The following is a 23511-nucleotide window of genomic DNA, read 5'->3' as shown; positions in this document are numbered from 1 at the left end:
GTTTTATTTTTGTGCTTCATTGTATTTGTGCTTTTCTTCCTGGATTTTTTCTTTTATGTTTATTGATATGTGACCTTATGCAAAACAAAATATTCAAATCTAGACTACGTAGCTTGATGATGGATTTGTATTTCACATTCATGTCAACACAATTCTGAGTAAGACATAGAAGAGTTCTCTTGTACTTTCATAATTTAAAAAAGTGGTATATTAAAATCAATTATTGCATAGTATATAAACATTATGTTTCAACTTTAGTGATTCTAATTAAATCTTAACTATTTAAAAAATCGATCCAAAAATTACGCTCCATAGTCATACTTTTTCATGTTATATACGCATTTAATTTTAACCTGATGGCAAATATTAGTAGTCATTTATCCACTTTTATCATGTTTTTCCTTTTAGATTCTAGGAATGAGGAAAATCTTTTTAAAAGTCATTTTCACTGAAAATACTCAATGTTAAGTTTTAAACACACTGATTCCAATCTCTTTGTTATGAACATTTATTCACAGATACATTATAAAATTTAATAAGCTAGGAATGCTTACATTGATCAGTTATGAAAATTTTAAATATATGGCTTTCTTCTGAAAACTATGTTAGAAATGATTTCAGCTGTTACATAATTGTACATATAGTCTTGTTGGCTTTCACAAAAGATGCTCTTTTAAAAAATCCTACCTAATCTGATTCTTTTACACCTGAAAAATTTTATTGCTACTTCATTGCCCACAAGGAAAAAATTTCATTTTTGGCATTGCATCCAAGATAATTTTTGGTCTGGCCCTCCAATTAGACTTTTTGCCTTCTCATCTCTGATACTAAAAAGGGCACCCAACTTTTCAACCAAAATAAATACTTTGCAATCTTCAACATATTCCATGTTTTCTTCTTTATATAAGCGTACATTTCATTTGCTGTTCCTTTGCCCCAACATGCACCTCTCTTTCTCTCTCATGTCACTTTTTTCAAACACTTTTTTTTTCCTGCCTGAATGTAATATCCAGCCTAAAGATTAAATAATCTGTAAAGCCATCTTTAGACAAATTAATCCACCATTTTTGTCTGAACACCATCTCATATACCAGCTGCCTCAGCTGAACACGTCTAATAGTGTTTAGGTAAATTATTTACTTGTCGTATCTAAGAGAATATGAGAACTACGGGGAACTACAGTGTCCTATTCGTCTGCATATTCCCAGATGTTGGAATGCAGTCTGTTGGTTGAACAAAAGAACAAATGAATGTGTCCTTGGGCATTAGTAAATTAGGCTGATGTTTCCCAGTGTTATTTTTTTGGCAGAACTTTTCTACATGGAATGTCTTTCCTTCTTGATTTTCCATGTGATTTTGAACAAAATGTGTATCTAACCATGAAATTGTTTGTGACAAAAAAAAAAAAAAAAGAGAGAGAGAGAGAGAAATCCCTCCTCTAAAGTGGGTCATCATGGAACTCAATATTTTAAGGATGAAAGAAGCAGATTGGACCTGAAGCATATCTTGCATAACATTCACTTGCGGACTTGTTTTCTAAGTATTTGAATTAATATGAAATGCCCCAAATGATAGGAGATTAGGTTCTGTACACTAACTAATCCTTTGTGAAGTAACAGCATGCCCAAATGTCGTTTAGTTCAAATCAAAGACCACAGACATTTGGTGAAACACAGCAGAAGGAAATCTTCTTTGATATGCTAATGATTCAATGTGTTATTCATGAAGTATTGCTCACCCTGGACACTGATATCAACTTTAGCAGAGAAAACAGTCATTATACGTTGTTTCATTTAATTTCCAGGCTTTACACGAAAAGTGAATATGAATGAAGAGAATGTTAACCTTTGTTTTTGGAAAAGCAAATCTTCAGGGAGAACAATAGGTTTTTTTTCTTAGACCCATTTCAGATTTTTTTTTAAGTTTACTTATTTATTTTGAGAGAGAGAGAGAGCAAGTGAGGGAGGGGCAGAAAGACAGAGAAAGAGAGAGAATCCCAAGCATATTCCGCCCTGCCAGCACAGAGCCCAATGGGGGACTCAGACTCACAAACTGTGACATCATGACCTGAGCCGAAAACAAGAGTCCAACACTTAACGGACTGAGCCACCCAGGTGTCCCTGACCCATTTTAGATTTCTAAAGAATGTGTCACTGTTCATAGAAATATGTTTCCTTTCCTAGCGTCATCTTTTCCTCCTACATCCTAGCCAGTTTAGACTCAGAGGGTATACTCAATTTCCCATAGTCACACACATGAAAATGTGCACTCATGCTTACCTTATTCTAATGGCTATGTGCGTTCAACATCGTTGTATTAGTTGGGATAGGCTAACTTTTTTTTTAATGTTTATTTATTTTGAGATGGGGGAGGTGCAGAAAGTGGGAGAGAGAGAGAATTCCAAGCAGGCTCTGTGCTGTCAGCAGAGCCCAACAAGCTAACTTTTACTATAGAATCTAACAACTGCCTAATATCAATAATATAGCAAAAAATAAGTTTTTCTCTTGTTCGTGTTACATGTCCTGTGTCGGTGACAAGATGGATTCTGCTAAGTGGTATGACGAATTTCCTACATCACCACGGCTGTCAACAGAGAATAGGGTAAAATGCACTCTGGGTTTTCAAGATCTGGCAGGTAAGGAGCATATTTTTATGGACATGGCATTGACCAAAGCAATTCCCATGATTACCACAAACTCTGAAACATGCTGGAGAGTTTGATTTTTCCATTGTGCCGGAAAAACAAGGCTCTAAATATTTGTTTAACAGTATCAATGACTACTACAACAAGTTATTTTCCAAATGTATGCAGAAAGCTTGTATTGATAGCATAAATTCGTCAATAGCCAATAGTGCTTATAAACTTGACAGAAATGAAACATCTGGCAAAAAATAGTATGGGAAAGAAAAAGTATGTGTGATATGTATATCCGACACTTCCTAGTATTTTTCTATGTTCTCTTTTTCTATGTTCTTCCAAATAATGCTGAAATGTGCTACCACATTAACTGCTCTAAATCTCTACCTATTCATTTCACTCCAATGCCCATAACCTTCAGAAGTGTCTCATTCGTGAAACGACTGGTTTGAGGGAGAACTACAAACCAGGCACATGCTTCATATTTCCTGATTTTTGCCAACTTGACTCTAGCAGCCTTGTACACAGTTGGGAAGTATGTTTTTTATTTTGTTTTGTTTTGTTTTGTTTTGTTTTGAATCCTGTTCCCCTGTGGTTTGCCAAGGAGCGATACTCACATGCAATTTTTAAGGTAGTCATGAAGAAGAAGTATTCTTGAATGGTTTTGGGAGTTTAACACAGCAGCTTACTCAGACGCAGTGCTCTCTATTCACTGCTCCATGAGTGCCTGTCACAGTCAAGGCTGATTTCACCAAAGCTCACTCATATTCCTCTTTGCTGTTTCAACTGGTTTCCTGTACGGACCCACAGTCTCAGACTCTCCGATACTCTCCCGTTTTTCCACCTGCGCTGATGTTCGGGGCTGGAATGTTAGTGATATTTCTCTATTAACTCTACCTATGCTTTGCAAATTTCTGCCACGGTTCTTCCGACATTCCTGCGGAATCCTCACTTCCTTATCAGACACCTGTAACATGTGTTTTCCACACCAATCATAACTTGGTGCAACAGACACAACTCTTCAGCCTAACTTGCATGGTCTTCTATACACAGGAATGACTATATTTCTCTATGTTTTTTCTTTTTTTTTAATTTTAAACTTCTGTCATGTTAATTTATGTTTTGAAAGAGAGACAGAGACAGAGAGAGACAGAGAGAGAGAGAGACTGGGAGGGAGGACCCAAAGCAGGCTCTGTGCTGACAGCAGAGAGCCTGATGCAGGGCTCGAACTCAGGAACCATGAGATCATGACCTGAGTCAAAGTGGGACACTTAACTAACTGAGCCACCCAGGGACCCCTATTCTCTATGTTTTTCTTATGCTTCTCCCTATGCAGTTAATGAAATATGTACTATACAAAAATCATATCTTCCACTACTTTACATCATTGTTCTGGTTATTGAATCCTTGCCTGGTGATGTTTTCCTTCATCTCTATTTCTATTTATAGGAGTGCTACTAATATTTCATGAGCTGTTTTAAATGCTACCTCATTCCTGATATTTCCATAATCACATCAGAGAGAGGTAATGGTTCTCTTTAGATATTCATAAGGTATGCCACATACTTTCTTCATCCTTGAATTATCACATTAACCTGTCCTTAAAATAATCATATGCATATTTGATAAGAATAAAAATGGGGACTAGGATTCAATATTTCTTATTTTATTTATTTTTTTATTGTTAATTGTTTAAAACTTTATTTATTTATTTTGAGACAGAGTGTGTGGGAGGGGCAGAGAGAGAGAAAGAGAGAGAAAGAATCCCAAGCAGGTTCAGCACCATCAGCACAGAGCTCCTTGTGAGGCTCAAACTCACAAACTGTGAGATCATGACCTGAGCTGAAACCAACAGTCAGATGCTTACCTGACGGAGCCACCCAGGCACGCAATTTTTTTGCTTTTCAAGTTGTGTTGTTTTTGCGCTAAGATTTTGGTAGTTGCTGTCACAGTGTTTTGGAACTCTGATAAATAAGAAAAAAATGTGGAGGTAATAAGATAACTTTTACACTATTTGTCACTTGTAGGATTTATTCCCAAGCAAGAAACATATTGTGGTGTCAATAATAGCATTTGGTTGTAAAAGAATAGAAAACAAACACGAAACACATTCTGCTTTTCACAAGATCTCGAGCAAATTCTAAACTTAATGTTACGTCTCTGAACACACTGAGTCCTCCCTATCTTTTAATGGAAGTGATGCTTTATAGATCTTACTTTAGTGGTCTCTCAGTACCAATCATCATTTATCTATGCAAGCCAATGGTATTAGACTATGCTTTGCACCTGTTCTCCAAACATATAGAATTTTATGCCTCAAATCTCATGAATGTCATGCAGATACCTTAGATTTGAAAGGTTCATGATGAACCCCAGATGTGGTTCTATGCCAGCACTACCTATTATACTAAGGAGCATCAATATATATAGTTGTAAAATCCAGTTGTACCAAAAAAAAAAATATATATATATATATACACACACACACATACCTTTGTATCTTTTTTCCTCTCACTACCCACTCCCCTCAAATAACTAATGACTTCCAAATCTTCTTAATTTTGTCTTATACATTTCTCTTGAAACTGTCCATTTTCCTCCACCTGCAGTAAAAACACCTGAGTTTCCTCTGGAACACTATCATACCATTTTTTTTCCCCTGTACGTATCCTGACCTACTTCCAATACATTCTTCAACATGTGAGATCTTATGAAAATGCAAACTTAAACAGGCCTAAAATCCATAGATGACGACTCTTCAATTTTATTAAGGGAAAAGCCTCATTTCTTTCAGCATCTAAGCACTGTATTTACTACGTTATGAATAGCTACAGATCTTCAACATCGATTTTATGTGTCCACCAACTAACATCCAAATTTGTAAAAATGTCTTTGCTGCAATTTATTTCAGGGCAACCATCCTTTACTACCTGTCTCCTGCTGAGCCAGAGCTCTAGACTTCTGAAACATGTACACATGCAGCATTTTGTATTTTTCTATTCACAGTAATATGATGATAAAATTAGGGTTTACAATAATGTGCATTCTGGACTACTTTGCATATACCATGAGGATAAATCTTTGCAAACTCATTCATCATTGTACTTCTCATGATGAGCATGCTGTCTTCACTTGGTGGCAGTCACTCTATGTGTGCCGAGCACAGGGTGAAAGCCAGCGCATCTGGTAGTCTTTGAACATGTAAAAATTCTCTCTCATTTCCAAGCATTTCTAAAGTACATTGAAAGTTGACACTAAATAGTTTGTAGAGAGGAATCTTATTATATGCTACCACCCGAAATTAATTAAAATTAAGTTATCAACTGTCTTAACCAACTTTAATAACTGGTCACAGAAGACTCACTTTTTACCTGATGGTAAATTGCAGGAAAAAGTTCTGAGTTTCTACATATAAAATGGACACATTGGTTGCTAAGTCAACAATATGTAGGAGATATAATCTTGTCCAATGTTCTCTTGTGGGTGTTTTTCCCAAAGTTGATGAGGTTATTTAAAAAAAAATATTTTTCTTGGCAAAAATCACATTGTTATTTGAAAGATCATTTGAGTTTGAAAACTGTTAATGCAAAGTGATTTGATGGCTCTCTGATTTAAGACATTATTGCTTGAATTGTAATTTGGGTATAAAATAAGCATTAAAAATATGCCAAAGAAGGTTCTTCATGAAGAAGGAAAATAATACCAAAAATTACTCATATTTCCAAAAATAAATAAATATTGGAAAAAGCAAATATACAGATAAATCTAAAATACATTTTCCTCTATTTGTTTAAAATGCACATTACTTTTTAAAGCAAAAATAATGGTAATTTGTATGTTTACAATGTATGTAGAAGTGATACATTTTATAATTATAATGCTTTCACTATAATGGGTGCACTAAGAACACATGTAAGATTGCAGATTTTTCCATGATTAAAAAAAATAATAATTTTAATTTGTTTGTTTGTTTGTTTGTTTGTTTGTTTTGAGAGAGAGACAGAGAGACAGAGCATGATAGGGGCAGGGACAAAGAGGGAGAGAGAATCTGAAACAGGCTCCAGGCTCTGAACTGTCAGCACAGAGCCAGATGCAGGGCTTGAACCCACAAACCGTAAGATCATGACCTGAGCCAAAGTAAAATGCTTAACCGACTGATCCACCCAGGTGCCCCTGCAAATTTTCCTATGTTTAAGTGAGGTGGTAGAATATTAACTTTGAATTCACTGTGAACATTTATACACATATATATAAATATATAGTTATAGTTATATAAATATATAGTAATCTCTACAGAAACCACTAAAAATTTAATGATAAGAAGTATAACTGAAAAATTCAATTAATGATTAAAAATGTTAGTCTAAAATAATAGTCCAAAAAATATAGGAATGGGAAAACAAATAATCAATAAAAAAAAGTGTACTGATAGAAAATAAACACTAACATAATAGAGTGAAAACTAACAATATCAACAACTACACTAAATATTAATGGTCTAAATATTCAAATTAAAAAGCAGAGGTAATCAGCACAGATAAATAAATAAGATATACCCAGAGCTTTCTACTAAAAATGCAATTTAAATATAAATACACAATTGAGTTCAAAGAAACTGGATAGAGAAAAAATTACACCATGTAAACTATGAGCAAGAGAAAGTCAAGGTGATGATATTGATACCGGTTGTAATAGGCATCAAGGAACTTACCAAAATAAGGAGGGCATGAAATAAAGGTAAAAGAGCCTATTCATCACTAAAACATTACAGTTATAAATATGTAAACAACTAATAATAAGATAGAAAAATACACAAAATAAACACTGATAAAAGTAAGTAGAGCAATAGAGAACTCCATAGTCTAAATAGATTTTAATATATCTCTTGAGGCATTTCATAACAACTAAACATTAAGAAATATATTTATAAAAGATCCAAACAACATTATTAATCAGCTTGACCATTTGATATTTTTAGAGATCTTCCCTTAAAAAATTACGTATTTTTCTATTTATGCTAAATTCCCAAAGACAGGTAATACTCTGGATGGAACATTAAACAAGTGTCATTTAATTTAAAAGGATTCAAATTATATAGAGCATTATCTTTGAATTGAATTACAAACTGGTAACAAAAATATATCCATAAAAACTACAAATATATTGAAATTATACATTTCTATATAATCCATTGATGAAAGAATAAATCACAAAGGATATGTTTCACTTGAATAATATTTAACAAGTATATATACATAAAAAGATCATTGGAATGGAGATAAAACTGTTCCTTTGAGAGAAATGTGTGTCATTACAAATGTATATTACAAAATAAGGTCTAAAATTAATGACCTGTATTTACACTTCAAAAATATAGGAAAAAACAACATAGTTTAGAACTTAAAGGGACAACACATCATAACCAAATAGGGTTTAGCCCAGCAATTGAGTGATACTTTAACACTCAAGTATCAAACTGTTCACAGGTGTAAAAATCTTACAAGCATTTTGAGTAGGGTTGCATTAAAATTGAGGAAAATTGACATCCTAAAAATACCAAATCTTCTTATTCATGAATGTGGCTCTTCTTTCCACTTACTTCATTTCTTTCATCAATATTTTTAGCTTCTACATACAGATAATGCATCAAATTTATTAGATTTTTAAATAACTTTTGCATTTTGCTATTGCATTTTATAAAGTTTGATTCCAATTGTTTATTAATGGCTTCCAGGAGTTTGTTGTTGTTTTGCAAATTCTTTTGCATTCTCTATATAAGCAATCATGTCATTTTCAAATAAGGACAGTTTGATTTTCATTTTTAATCTGCATTACACTTGTTTATGAATGATTTATTGTACAAGCTAGGCTTTCCATTATAATGTTGCAAAGAAGTGGTGAGGGGGACATTTTCGTCTTATTGCAGATCTTAGATGGAAAGTATTTAACCTTTCATAATTAAGTATAATGTTAGCTATAGATATTTTGCAGGTACATTTTGTGAGATTGAGAAAGTTCCTTCTGTAACTACTTTGTTGAGAGTCTTTAGATGAATGTATATTGAATTTTACATAAAGCTTAATAGATAATCAAATGTAAAGTGTTGTCTTTGATTGCAGCCTGCTTGAAAATATCAAAGGGTAAATATATTTGGGGATAATGAGGGACACTCATAGATTCACTGGGCACTGAATAATGTTGAAAGTTATTTTTAAATTGTTAGTTCTGGTTTGACAATCTGTCATAATTTTCTGGTGATTTATGCTCATATATTTTATGATGGATATTCTTATGATCTATAAATGTTTCAGGGAAAATTACAGTAAAATATTAAAATGGATTATCAAATCAGTGTGTATATGGTTGTCTGTTGATTTTCTCTTTTTTTAAGACACTTTATTCTATTTTTTAAAATTTATCTTGAGAGGGAGAGAGAAGCAGAAAGACAGGGAGAGAGAGAGAGACAGAGACAGAGACAGAGAGACAGAGAGAGAGAGAGAGAGAGAGAGAGAGGGAGAGAGAGAGAGAGAGAGAGAATCCTAAGCAGGCTCCATGTTCTCAGCGCAGAGCCTGATGTGGGACTCGAACTCATGAACTGTGAGATCATGACCTGAGCTGAAATCAAGTGTTGGATGTCTAACTGACGGAGCCACCCAAGCATTCCTGTCTATTGCATTTTCATTTTGACATTTATAAATATTTGGTCATTTCACTGGAAAAAAATAATATGTACTATGTACTTCACAGTATCTTGGATGTCAGTATTTTGTTACTAGTCTCTAAACACTCTAATGGAACATTTTACTGAGTAAACCCTATGTTGCTACTTAAAACTCTACAACATTATAACATTCAGTTCTTCTGTACAAAGACATTTTATAGCCAATTTCTGGAGAAAGTTTTGCTAAGAAATGTTTGTACTTTTGGATGCCTGGATGGTTCAGTTGGTTAAGTGCCCAAATCTTGGTTTGGTGTTTAGGTCATGATTTCAAGGCTTTGTGGGTGTGAGCCCCACATCAGGTTCTGCACTGACTTTCTCCTTCTCTCTCTGCCGCTCCCCCACTCATGCCGTCTCTGTCTCCTTCAAAATAAATTAAAAAAATAAACCTAAAAAAAAGAAATGTTTGCAATTTTAAATATAGTTTATTCTAAACATAAGAAGTTCCTTTTAATTTTTAGATTTTTATGTATATACATGTGTGTACGTACGCACATATATTATGTATATGTATGTATATATGAAAATATATGTATTAATAATTCCTTTACCTCCTTTCTGTGCGTAACAGTGATAATAATAAAAAAAATATTTGTTGAGGTGAGGTCAACCATGAGGGGTCTAAATTACAAGTCAGAAAATAAAAATCAGTACATGATAAGAAGAATCTCTGGGGATAAGGCACCTAATTCAGTCACATCTTGATTGTGATGTGAAACCAGAAGCAAAAGACAGGAGGAAATCAGTGTCTGTTACATCAAGAATTATTTTCATTCAAAGATGTGTTCAAATTACATCAAAGGAAAAAGGTTTTAAAATTTGTCTTGGAGACTGTTGTGGGGTTAAGAAACTTCCAGGCAGAGAAGATTGTATTTATGCAACGAATACGCATCCTTGCACAACCTATATTTATTGTATAGTGCCTTTCATCCTGAAGTGCTTCACAAATTGATTTACAAACTCTGTACTGCAATCATTTTCATTTTTGAAACGCACTTCATCCGTTATGCACACGTATATTTCATTTTATGAATTTCAGGATATGGCATAGTAATCCCCAAATATCACTTTGAGTTTGAAACACTGTTTTATGGCTTCATGAAAACCACATGACAAATTGCGTACTCTGGTCTCTGTGACAAATCTGTCTTTTCAGTAAGTGGAGCTCTAATTGAAATGTACACTTCAACTTGCAGGCAGCAAAAGACAAAAAATATCAACTGGGGGCTCATGAATGGATGATGCATTAGTTAGCAGAAAATTTATTGGGTTACCACTGTGTATAGAAAAGCAATTTAGGTGTTATATGGGGGAAATAAAAAGTGCAGCCTCTGGCCTTGATGATCACACAAATTAATTTACACAGACAAAACATATCCACATGTAGATTTCAGTATTTCTTTAAGTAGCATACCAACAGATGTGAGCAAACATATGGCCCAAGCTCAATTCACAAGTGCTGAGTTAGTGCAGTAATAATATAATAATCAGAGCAGGACTGACTTAGATTCCTGAAGGGAATACATTTGAACCAGGCTTTTATTAGTAGAAAGGTTAAAATATACCTATTATTGATCGATAGATTTATTAGTACACCATAAGTATACTTATCAGTTCATTTGCTGTAATAGCACTCTAAAATTCATAAATTTCTGCATTTTTTACTTGTTGACTCATAATGATTCATTAATTCATACATCCATTCATTCATGCATTCTACCATTCAGCCATGTAATCAACCATCATTTATTGAACATTTCATATACGTCAGAAAAACTGATAGAAGTCAATGACAAAATAGGGAAGAAAGCACAATCTATGTCCTTAAGAGATGGTTATTATTATTAAGACTTGTTTTCCTGGGGTGCCTGGGTGGCTCAGTCGGTTAAGCGTCTGACTTCAGCTCAACTCATGATCTCACAGTTCGTGAGTTTGAGCCCCGCATCAGGCTTTGTACTGTCAGCTCAGAGCCTGGAGCCTGCTTCGGGTCCTGTGTCTCCTTCTCTCTCTGCCTCTCCCCTGCTCACACTGTCTTTCTCTCTCAAAAATAATAAACATTAAAAAATTTTTTTAAAAAGATATGTTTTTCACCCTCTGATATCACAGTCTTAAATAATTATTAGATATTTAACATCATAATAGCTAAAGTCTGGACAATACCTCTTCATGTTTATGAAGGAAAATGTTATAGGCTGAATTGTTTCCCCTCAAAATTCATATGTGGAGGCCTTAACCCCTTTGACGATAAAGGCTTTAAATAAGTATTAAGGTAAAAAGAGGTCAAATGGTTAGGACTTAATTCAGTATGACTGGTGTTATAAGAAACAGAGATTGGAACAAAGACAACACCTAAAACATGTGGGGACACAGGGGAAAAAAGAGTCATCTTCAAGCGAAGGAGAAGTGACTCTGCAGAAACCAAAGCTATGGGACATTTTGGTCTGGGATTTCCAACCTCCAGAACTGTGAGAAAATAAATTTCTTTTGTCTGAGCCAGCTATTCCGTGGTATTTTGATTGGCACCCTTACCAAACTAGTAAAATACATTAGATCAATATCCAAATAAAGTAGAATATGATTGCTTTTTCCTGATCCCTATATATTAGATTCTTTTTCCAGCAATTGACAAAATATTATAGAATATTAAAAATATGTCATTGGATTTCTGAAAAGTGTCTTAGTAACAACACCCTTTTGATGTCATGATAATATTGGTAGGGATTATATGTAAAATAACTATAGAGGAAATTTTAACATAAGAAGCTATATTTTCACATTGGTTTTTCATTATGAAACCAGAGATATATTGCTACAAAAACAAATTTGCCCTCAAGATACAATAAATCACATCTTAAGATTCAGAGAAAGAAAGAAAGCCCAGAAACAGATAAGAAATGAGAGAAATAATGGATACAGAAGGTGAGAAGAAAAAGTTTGTAAAATAAATGCCCAAAGAAAGCATGAATAAAATTTTTATTCATATTTATTATTACTATTCTAAAATAACTATGCAGAAATACATGAGGGGCAGGAAAAAATGAATTTCTCGAGGTACATTTTACTCCCTAAATGCATTCCTCTTTAAATGTTTTTTAAGTTGATTTATTTATTTTGGGAGGGAGAGAGAGAGAGAGAGAGAGAGAGAGTGAGTATGAGCAGGGGAGGAGCAGAGAGAGGGAGAGAGAGAGACAATCCCAGGCAGGCTCCACACTGTCAGCACAGCGCCTATTGTGGGGCTTGGACTCATGAAATCATGAGATCTTGACTTGAGCTGAAATTGAGAGTCATATACTTAACCAATTGAGCCACTCAGGTGCCCCAAAGCATTGCTCTTTTATTCTTTCCTTGCTTATAAGTATATGTTTATCTTGACAACATATCTCCTTTTTTTGTTGTTTGTTTCCTACATATATACAAAACTCTTTGCCTCCACATAAATGCAAATATGGTTTCAAGTATTATGGGAAAATTGCTGTATCTGTCATCAAATTTATGACAAAAGTATATTGTTTAATATTATACATGTTAATGAAAAAAATCCATATAATATAATCATACCTTTATGTATACTTATATAGATCTTCCACATTATAAAGCTAAATACAAAGCATCTCCTTCTGGGTGATATAGTAATTATACTGCCACATCACAAATTATTGTAGAATTTGGCATAGGATTTTGTACTTTTGAATTTTTTTTTTTTTTAACGTTTATTGATTTTTGAGACAGAGAGTGGCAGAGCATGAACAGGGGAGGGTCAGAGAGAGAGAGAGGGAGACACAGAATCTGAAACAAGCTCCAGGCTCTGAGCTGTCATCACAGAGCCTGATGCGGGGCTCAAACCCACGAACCGTGAGATCATGACCTGAGCTGAAGTCAGACGCTTAACCATCTGAGCCACCCTCAGGCGCCCCGGATTTTGTACTTTTGAACGTTTCCACAACCAAGAGATGAAATCTAATTATTTTTATAAGTTAATGTTGAACACAGACAGATAGATCAATGGAACAGAATAGAAAATCCAGAAATGGACTCAAAATTATACGTTCAACTAATCTTTGACAAAGTAGGAAAGAATATTCAATGGGAAAAAGACAGTCTCTTCAACAAATGGTGTTGGGGAAACTGAACAGCAACATGCAGAAGAATGAAACTGAACCACTCTCTTACACCACACACAAAAATAAATTCAAAATGGATGAAAGACGTAAATATGAGACAGGAAACCATGAAAATCCTAGAGAACACGGACAGCAACTTCTTTGACCTTCGCCAGAGCAACTTACTAGACATGTCATTGCAGGCAAAGGAAACAAAACCAAAAACGAACTATTGCGGCTGCACCAAGATAAAAAGCTTTTGCATAGTGAAGAAAACAATCAACAAAAGGAAGTCTACAGAATGAGAAAAGATATTTGCAAATGACATATCTGATAAAGGGTTAGTATCCAAACTCTTTAAAGAACTTATCAAACTCAATACCCAGAAGACAAATTAACCTAGTTAAGAAATGGACAGAAGATATGTACAGACATTTAACCAAAGAAGACATACAGATGACTAACAGACACATGAAAAGATACTGAACATCATTCATTATCAGGGAAATACAAATCAAAACTATGATGAGATATCACCTTACATCTGTCAGAATGGTTAGAATTAACAACACGAGAAACAACAGGGGAAGCCTCTTGCACTCTTGGTGGGAAGGCAAATTGGTTCAGCCAGTCTGGAAAACAGTATGGAGTTTCCTCAAAAAGTTAAAAATAGAACCACCTTACAACCTAGCAATTGCAGAACTAGGTATTTGCCCAAAGGATGCAAAAGTACTGATTCAAAGGACACATGCATCTCAATGTTTAACAGCTACACTCTCAACAAAAGACGAACTATGGAAAGAAGACAACTGTCCATCAACTGAGAAATGAATAAAGAGGTGGTATATACATACAATGGAATATTGCTCAGCCATAAAAATTAATGAAATCTTGGGGCATCTGGGTGGCTCAGTGGGTTGAACATCCCACTCTTGATTTAAGCTCAGGTCATGTTCTCACAGTCCATGAGTTTGAGCCTGCCATTTGAATCCCTGCTTGGGAGTCTCCCTCTCCCTCTCTGTGCCCCTCCCCAGATCACACGCTCTATCTCTCTCTCAAAAGGAATAACCATTTTTTAAAAAAGAAAAAAAAATGAAATCTTGCCATTTGTAATGACATGGATGGAACTAGAGTGAATTATGCTGAGTGAAATAAATCAGTCAGAGAAAGACAAATACTGTATGATTTCACTCATACGTAGAATTTAAGAAACAAAACAGATGAACATGGGTGGGGAAAGACAGAAGCAAACCAAAAAACAGTCTTAATTACAGAGAACAAACTGAGGGTTGCTGGAGGGAAGGTAGATGGGGATAGGATAGATGGATGATGGGTACTAAGGAGGGCACTTGTGATGAGCACTGGGTGTTATACGTAAGTGATGAATCACTAAATTCTATTTCTGAAATCAATATTACACTATATGTTAACTAGAATTTAAATGAAAACTTGAAACAAAAGAATAAAATAAATAAAATAAAAAGTATCAGTAAAATAAATAAAAGAATATTGATTTCAGAGATGAAAAGTCAGAAAAATTTGAAGTTGATAGCATTATATGTAGCAATAGATTCAGGCAGAACAATGCTAGGTCTTAAAACGAAAAAAAAACTATATTACAAAAATACATTTCCTCAAAGAAATCAAGGAAATATATGACTAATTGAAATTTTGTGTTTTTTGAAACATAATTATCACTTTTGAAAACCACTATTTGCAAGTTGTTATTTTTTCAAGATTTAAGGAGAGCACATTTTATTAAAACAATATCTTATGTTTTCATTCATGAAAGCTATTTATTAACAGAAACACTACAATGTCCCAGAGGTGTTTTATAATGACACATATCTGAACATTTTTATTAATAACAGAATATAATGTCGAATTTGTACTTGGAAATTACAATTCTGAAATAATGAAAAAATGGAAATATAATTTTCTAAGTTAATTAAAATTAGTCAATGATAAGACAAAACATCTTAGCTTGAAGGTAGAATAATACGTCAATAATTATAATATTAAAATAGCCCATTCTAATAAGCAGTTACTGGGCTCCATTCACTGTACTTAGCCTTTATAGATTATTCAGGGAATCCCCATTATCATGCTATTAATAATATGCACTTATTGACTATTTATACGTCTTGCTGCTTTCAGAGTCTTGAAAATCTGCTGCAGGTCACAAAAATAGCAGAGCCAAACTTAAATGCAAAATTAAATAGATAGTTGATACAGAGATATGGAAATAAAAATCTAGGTTATAGATATATAGATATTTTTAGATATAGGTTTCTCCATGTGTATTGAGTTCTTCCTATGTTCTTACTCTTCAATAAAATTAAAAGATGAATTTAACCACATTTAGAGACTCTGAAATAGTATTAGAAAGGGTATCTCTTATTTATCTCTAAAAGTTGATGCCATTTAACAATGGATAACTATAAACTATCAGAATTATACCTATAAAAGTGAATTTAATATTCTAATCTGTATTTGGAGGTGTTCATTATTGAGAACATACTGCAAAGAATATATATTTGTTTTTAACATATTTTGTGATAAATGTCCTAAATATGAAAGATGATGTGCTTGAGCAAAGGACTCATACATAAGTTATGCTTACTCTGTTGGAAAAATGCAAAATGGTGACTTTAAAATTTGTGAAATATTTGTGAGTTTTAAGAAAATGTCTTAATTATTAAGTGTTTTAATAAACCAAGATGACAAAAGTGATTCTTCTATGTTCCTGAGAGGCTTTTATCCATATAATTTTACGTGTCTATAAAGTTTTCAGTGATTAAAAAATCACATTATTTTATTTTTCTGTTTTCAATGTTATTCTAACATTTGGTAAAAATTATGGTGTTTGATATAAATTATGCTTTTGAATGCAGTGTGTGTTGCCATTGTTTAAAAAAAAGACTTTCTTTTTATACAATGTAAATTTGCATTCTGACTAGAGATCAAATTTTAAAGGTATTAAATAAAAATATATATTCTTTGAAAAGTCACATCCATTAAATGTATTTCACTTATGTTTTTATTCATGTATTTACTGTCACCTAATCCATAAAAGTGGCTACACTTTGTGAAATGTGTGTGATATCTTAGACCCAACCAGCATATTCACGTTCAAACCTGAACTTTGGGTCATTAATACTCTGCCAGGAACTATTAGACATTTACCAGGGGGTTTGGGGGAGGCTAATACAGGTTTCTAAATGACAAGAAAAATATATGACCTTATGTCAGATCATTAAGCCCAAATGATGTATGTGAGAAGTGGACCAAAATGCACATTCTCCAAAGTCAGAAAAGAAGAGGTATTATATAAGAAAGGGTCAAGTATGTGTTAGAAGAAAACTCAGGCTGATGAATTACACTGAGCTGCAGATAATTTCTGATGTTTTCAGAGGTGTGATCTTAGTTTCTTTGCTTTTGCAGACTACAGCAGTTAAAGGTATTGACAGGTACCGATATATGGTACTGTTTTCTTAGTGGAATTCTAATTTCTTTTAAGCATGCATAGTCTTCAAGTAATAGTAATGTTAGAGGTCATTTATCTGCAAGGATATTTTAACATGTAATTTCAATTTGAATTTAGGAATATAAAGAAATATAATATTCAAAGCTTCTGAACACAGCTATTATACTACCTGGTTAGAGCCACAGTCAATTCTGACTTGATCATTGCTCATGCTGTATCAGCTAAAGGCTTTGTGTCTCGTGTAGGTAATACATCAAAATATTCATAATATTCATTCAAGTGTCTGTGTCTACAAATGTTTACAGTAAAATATATATATATATATATATATATATATACATATATACATATATACATATGTATATATATGAAACAATATCCATTTTTGAACTTGCTTAAATAATAATGTAATTTATATAGTATTTCCCTAACTCATGTGTAGTTTTTTTCATGTCAAATTTTGCATTTGTTTATAATAGCAGTAATATTAGGTAGAGCAGCTAAGAATTGTTTTCTTTCATAGAAGAGACCCCCAAGGTATGTGGGGAGTAAAAACAGAAATATTGGGGTTCCATATTTGTCCTCATATTTCTTAGAGTCAATGGTAGTAGGCTAGTGAAATGCAACAGATTCCCTAATAAAGTCTTGTGAAACGCAATATTTGCAATCTATCTGAGAAAAACTCAAATGGAATCAAATTGAATCAAGATGAGAGATTTCCATGTCATTTCAGTTCTTCTGTTGATTTCAATATACACATTTGGCAATGAACCAACATATGGTACAGTGCTCTATACTTTATGCATATAATTTGTATTTGTAGGTCTAAGTCGGGTTAGTCCTTCTTTTGTGAATGAAAGTATATGAGGAATTAAACATCAAATTGATCCACTAATTATTCTTCCATTTTCAATAAATAACCCATGTATTTCCTTTGAGAAATTCCACCTGTTCATCAGTTATTCATAAAGATTTCTCATCTTACTGGACAAAAGAAAATATAGAGATGGTGAACTAATAATGAATACTAAATTATATATTTGTATATTGTGTGTAAAGAGATACTATGTTGTTGTAAACACTGTTTATACACCCACAAAAATGTGTATATAAAATATCATATGCATATATACACAAATATATATATATATATTCTATTCATATTCCAATTTCATTTATATATCCTAATATATCACAATGGATAGGAAAATAATTCATTTTCAAAATGGTTACTTGTAAAGATAAAGATAAAATTAATTTCTTTTTAAGAGAAGTACTTTCAACAAAAGAGACAAGTTATATTCACTCATATAACAAGGGAAAACTTATCTCGGATGTAACTAAGACCAGAGGCTTTTTTAGATTGTAAAAATTACTAGTTTCCTCAATTTCCTGACAGGCTTATGTAATAAATGGCAATTAAAGGGCCATTGAATGAATGTGAAGGATAATAGAAATTTTTAGGTGACTACAAGAGGAAATTAAAGAGAAATGGAATTGCAGAGAAATCAAAAAGTAAGGAAAAGGGAGTGGATAATTAGAGAGAAGGCAAGTATCAAGACTTGAGCCAAGAAAGGGAAGGTGGAACATAAATTTAGACAAAACTTGCTTCAAGTGTCCTCTCAATATTGAAGAGAAAACTCTTCATTAATATGAATCTTCCCTGTTAAAAATGAAACGAGTGGTGTTTTCTTCATGTTATTTCCTTAAGCCACTTAAATCTTCAAATTAATTACATATATCCATTAAAATTCAGCTAAGGTAAGCAATGTTTATATTATGAATTTTAATATATTTAATTTTTACTATTTGTTTACTTCATTCATTTCATATTAATCCTTATGTATGTCAAGTTGCTTGCCACTGATTGGCCAATACAATAACGTGGAAAATAAGGAACAATTGAGGCCCTGGGCATTCATATTTTAAGCTTTGTAAAATGCATTGTCTTCATACCCAGAAATGGAGGAACAATCTCCATCCCTGGGTACAGGTGGTAATAAAGGGATAATGATCCATATAACTCACTAATTTCTTTTGAAGTAAGCAAAGAGATACTATACAAGTTTCCAAAGTATTTTTCTGGAACTTATCCCTGAAAATTAAATCAAAGGAATTCCCAAAACCCTTCTATGAGGGCTTTTCACAAAGTCATAACAGCACAAGCCTACAAAGATGATTTTCAATCATGACATAGAGGAAACATTGCCTTAATTCATCTGCAGACAAAATGGATGAGAGCTGAGTTTTCCTTCAAATAATTTTCAAGAACCTGAGGCTTGAGTGCGTCATCAATTTGAAAAAGCGAAGAGACTCTTTTAGAACCAATTTGCAACATCAATAGCTAGAGTTTGCCATGAATACTTGAAGTATATCGCACTGAAGAGTGATGTAAGTGCTTCCCTCCTAACGTTTCTAGATCATTGTATGCAAAGCTTCTAATATATCCTTCATCTGTAACAGGCAGGTCCTCCTGAATGATGTAATTTTTTTTTTAAAGTATGAGGCAATCATTTCCCAGTTTTTCGAAACCAGGTAAACTTCTATCTTAAAGTCATAAATCTATCCAACTAAATTACCTTTTGATAATCAAAGACAATCCACATGGTGGGGGGTTGGGGGGGAGAAGGAAAGCTGTGCTTAACATTCAAATTGCATGCCAAAAGCCATACCTGTATCATATAATTTTCCCTAAAATATTAGGCAGTTAGGTACAGTACAGAATTTCTCATTAATCACACAGTCAGTAGTGATGACACAGTTCATCTTAGAAATAGATGAGTTTCTTCCACATTAATTTTTGCCAATAATCTTGGTTATCAGTCTAAATTTGAAAGATACTGTATAATCCATGCTTTTTTATTTGAGTGTCTTGCAACATAAAAATTGACTTCTTTTGTTTGCATTATAATTCACCCAAGTTTGTTTTCTGTTACCAGTCGGTGACTAAAGATGAACAAAATGTATTAAATACTTTCTTAAATATTTCAGTCATCCCCATTGTAGATAAAGAATCTAGAGATCAGAAAGGAATATAGAATGGATACAAAGTCAGGTTAAAATTCCACCTTTCTGTCCTCAATTTTTATATTCTATTAACTCAATCACATAACACACTTCTCTTCTCTCAGAAGAACAACTACAATAAGATGTATGTTTTAATTTGTATTAACATTGTAAATCACATTCATGTAGCCATTAAATTCAATTAAACACGCATAATGTTATGTTAATAACATAACTTTCTGAAGTTAAAGTCAATATTTTTCATACCTCTACAGGTACATTAAAATAGTACCTGATATATATTTTTGTCGAATTATAGCTAATTATATGCCTTTATCATTTGTTTGTAATGCAGAAGGTTTTTTTTAATTCTAATATTTGCCTAACTTACATTCAGAAGGTTTTTTTAAATTCTAATATTTGCCTAACTCACATTCACTTTGTAATACTGAAAACTGTAATGTTTTAATCAGTATCCCAAATTCTCATATGCTTCTAAAAATATGAAAGCTATCTGCCATCTAGGCCACTAGTAACCCTATTAGTAGCAGAATTATTTTTTAATCAAATATTGCATTCTGTATATAAGTAATATTTTCCTCAATAAGTACTTTTTAATTGTAAGCTGATAACCTGTGCCTACTGTAAATCCCATATTTGAAAATCATAAGATCATTGCATCAGATGTGTTATTTGAAATAAGGAACAGTGGGTGACATGATTTATATCAAAATCTATTTCTTTTTCTTCTTTCAGTTAGGAGCACAGCATAAAAATCATTCATATAAATATTTGAGAAATTAAGATGTAATAATGGCTTCTCTAGAATCTCATGTAAATTTCATTAAAAATTGATAAAAAGCTTGGAAGAAATGGAATAATTCACTTTTTTGTGTGTGTTTATTATAAAACATATCACTATCAAACCCTAATAACTCACTATTTTATTGTTAATATTCATTTTAAGATAGTGGTGAAATATATTATTCAGCCAATTTGAGTTTTTACTCTTTATCAGAGTAGTTATTAAAATCTTAGTGGATATTCAAAAATGTCTAATAAAATATATCAGTACTTCAGTGACTATATTGGCAAATTAAAGTTAAAAAACATATCTACTCTTTACGTTATCATAAGCCATTGTGCAAATAACACAGTGAAGTTCTAATGACCTACTTAAACTCTTTCAATTTATCGAACATCATCAAGTCATCAAAAAGTGACATAAAAATGGAAAAGCTAACCATTTAAAATTATATATGGGAGTGATAAAACTGAACCTAACAATACCCCCCCCCCCCGAAAAAATATATGTATGAGTCTTAAATTTTATAATACTGGAACTTTGTGATACTGAACTCATAAACATTATTTTCATGCAACATAGAGTTTCAAACTAGTTCCTTATTTTGTAAAATTAGAGAAAAAAGCAGCAAACTCATGAGTTTTTGTCAAGTTCAATTATGGTAACAAATGACGTACAAACCCCAATGGATTATCCTTTACCAGCCACTCCCCATCACCACATGCTCATCCATCAGACCCTCTAAACAACTAGTCTACTCTGTTTAGAATTTTTGCTTATTCTGAACATTTCATATAAATAAAATATGTGGTTATTTGTGATTGATTTGTTTCACTTAGTATAATGCTTGTATGATTCACCCATGTTATGGCATGTTTAAGAACTCCATTCCTTTTCATGGTTCAATAAAATTCTACTGTATGAATATAATGTATTTTTTTTTATCCAATCATCAGTTAAAAAACAAGTTTTCCATTTGTCTGCATATAAACCATAAAGTGGAATTACTGGATCATACGGTAGTTGTGTTTAAGTAACCATTTGAGCAATGGTCCAATTGTATTGTAACTTTTCTACACCTCACCAACACCTAGAGGTAATATTTTGGAGAAATCGGAACACTTCTACACTGTTGATGGGAATATAAAATAGTGTAGCTTCTACAGAAAACAGTATGGAATTTCCTCAAAAAATTAAAAATAGAACTACCTATCATCCAGCAACCTCACTTTTTCGGTATACACCCAAAAGATTTGAAATCAGGAGAGAGATCTACACTCCCATGTTTATTGCAACATTGTTCACAATAGCCAAGATATAAAAAACAACATAAATATCCTAAGACAGACAAATGGATCACAAATACATTATATATACATACAATAGAATGTTATTCATCCTTTAAGAAGAAGAAAATCCTACCATTTGTGATATCATAAATTTGAGGTAGGTATCTCCAAGAATGTACAAATTTGTGAACATGCCTTTCTGGCTTACACACTGGGTGTGAAATAACTAATTTTTGGTGTTAAAAAATATACATTCCTTTGAAACACCCTATAGCCATAAGAGATACAAGGAAATCACTAAGAAAGTCAGCACTACTTAAGAAAATAGGCTATCACCCAACACAGTAGCATTTGTGCCAATTTCTGGCTGGACCTGTGACAACATGCTAGAGTGAAGTGCTAACATACCTTGGCTTAAGGGATGGAAAATCACCTGTCTAGATAACTGTGCCAGGGGAACCATGCTGCTTGAAGCTCTGGATTGTATCCTGCTACCAACTTATCCAAATGACAAGTCCTTGCACCTGCCCCTCTAGGACATCTACAAAATTGGTGGCATCGGTACTATCCCTGCGGACCAAGTTGAGATTGGCGTTCTCCAACCTCACATGGTGGTCACCGTTACTCCAATCAACATCACAACTAAAGTAAAGTGGTTGAAATATACCATGAACTTTGACTGAATCTCTTCCTGGGGACAATGTGAGCCTAAACATCAAGAACACGTCTGTCAAAGGTGTTTGTTGTCGCAACATGGCTAGTAGGAGCAAAAATGGCCCATCAATGGAAACAGCTGGTTTCACAACTCAGGTGATTATTCTGAACCATCCCGGCCAAATCAGTGCTGGCCATGCACCTGTGTGGATTGTCACCGAGCTCACATTGCTTGTGAGGTTGTTGATCTGAAGGAAAAGATAGATCACTTTCCTGGGAAGAAGACAGAGATGGCTCCAAATTCTTGAAATCTCATGATGCTGCATCATTGATATGATTCCTGGCAAGCCCATAGGAGCTGAGATTCTCTGAAGATACTCTTCCAGGTTGTTTTGTTCTTTGGACATGAAACAGACTGAGGCTGTGGGCGTCATCAAAACAGTTGACAAGAACGTTACTGGGGCTAGCAAGGTCACTTACTCTGTCCCGAAAGTTCAGAAAGCCAAATGACTGTTACCATTAATACCTGTTAGCCCAGTCTTAATTCATTGTGGAAGAATGATTTTAGAGCTGTTTGTCTCAATTGGTCACAAATGTTTAACAGTAAAATACTTGTGAATGATAAGAACGCATTGTAAAACCTTCAAATGGAGAGGAAAATGTTTTGAGAAACACTTGGTTTGTGTGTGGGGGGTAGTTTTAAGTTATTAGTTTTTAAAATCAGTATTTTTCAAGGGAAACAACTTGACCAAAATTGTGTCACAAAATCTTGAGGCCTGTGAAAATAAGGTTTAATAAAAAACAAATAAATAAT

At 33.3% G+C, this 23511-nt stretch overlaps 1 pseudogene; it reads left to right on the top strand.

Moving 5' to 3' along the window:
* Positions 1-2538: 2538 nt before the first annotated feature.
* LOC122203164 lies at positions 2539-23207 on the top strand (annotated as a pseudogene).
* The last annotated feature ends 304 nt before the right edge of the window (positions 23208-23511 follow it).

This window comes from Panthera leo, chromosome D3 (genome assembly GCF_018350215.1).
Source record: "Panthera leo isolate Ple1 chromosome D3, P.leo_Ple1_pat1.1, whole genome shotgun sequence".
Taxonomy (NCBI): domain Eukaryota; kingdom Metazoa; phylum Chordata; class Mammalia; order Carnivora; family Felidae; genus Panthera; species Panthera leo.
The sequence above is the reverse complement of the archived record's forward strand: the minus strand, read 5'-3'. Positions and strand labels throughout refer to the sequence as shown.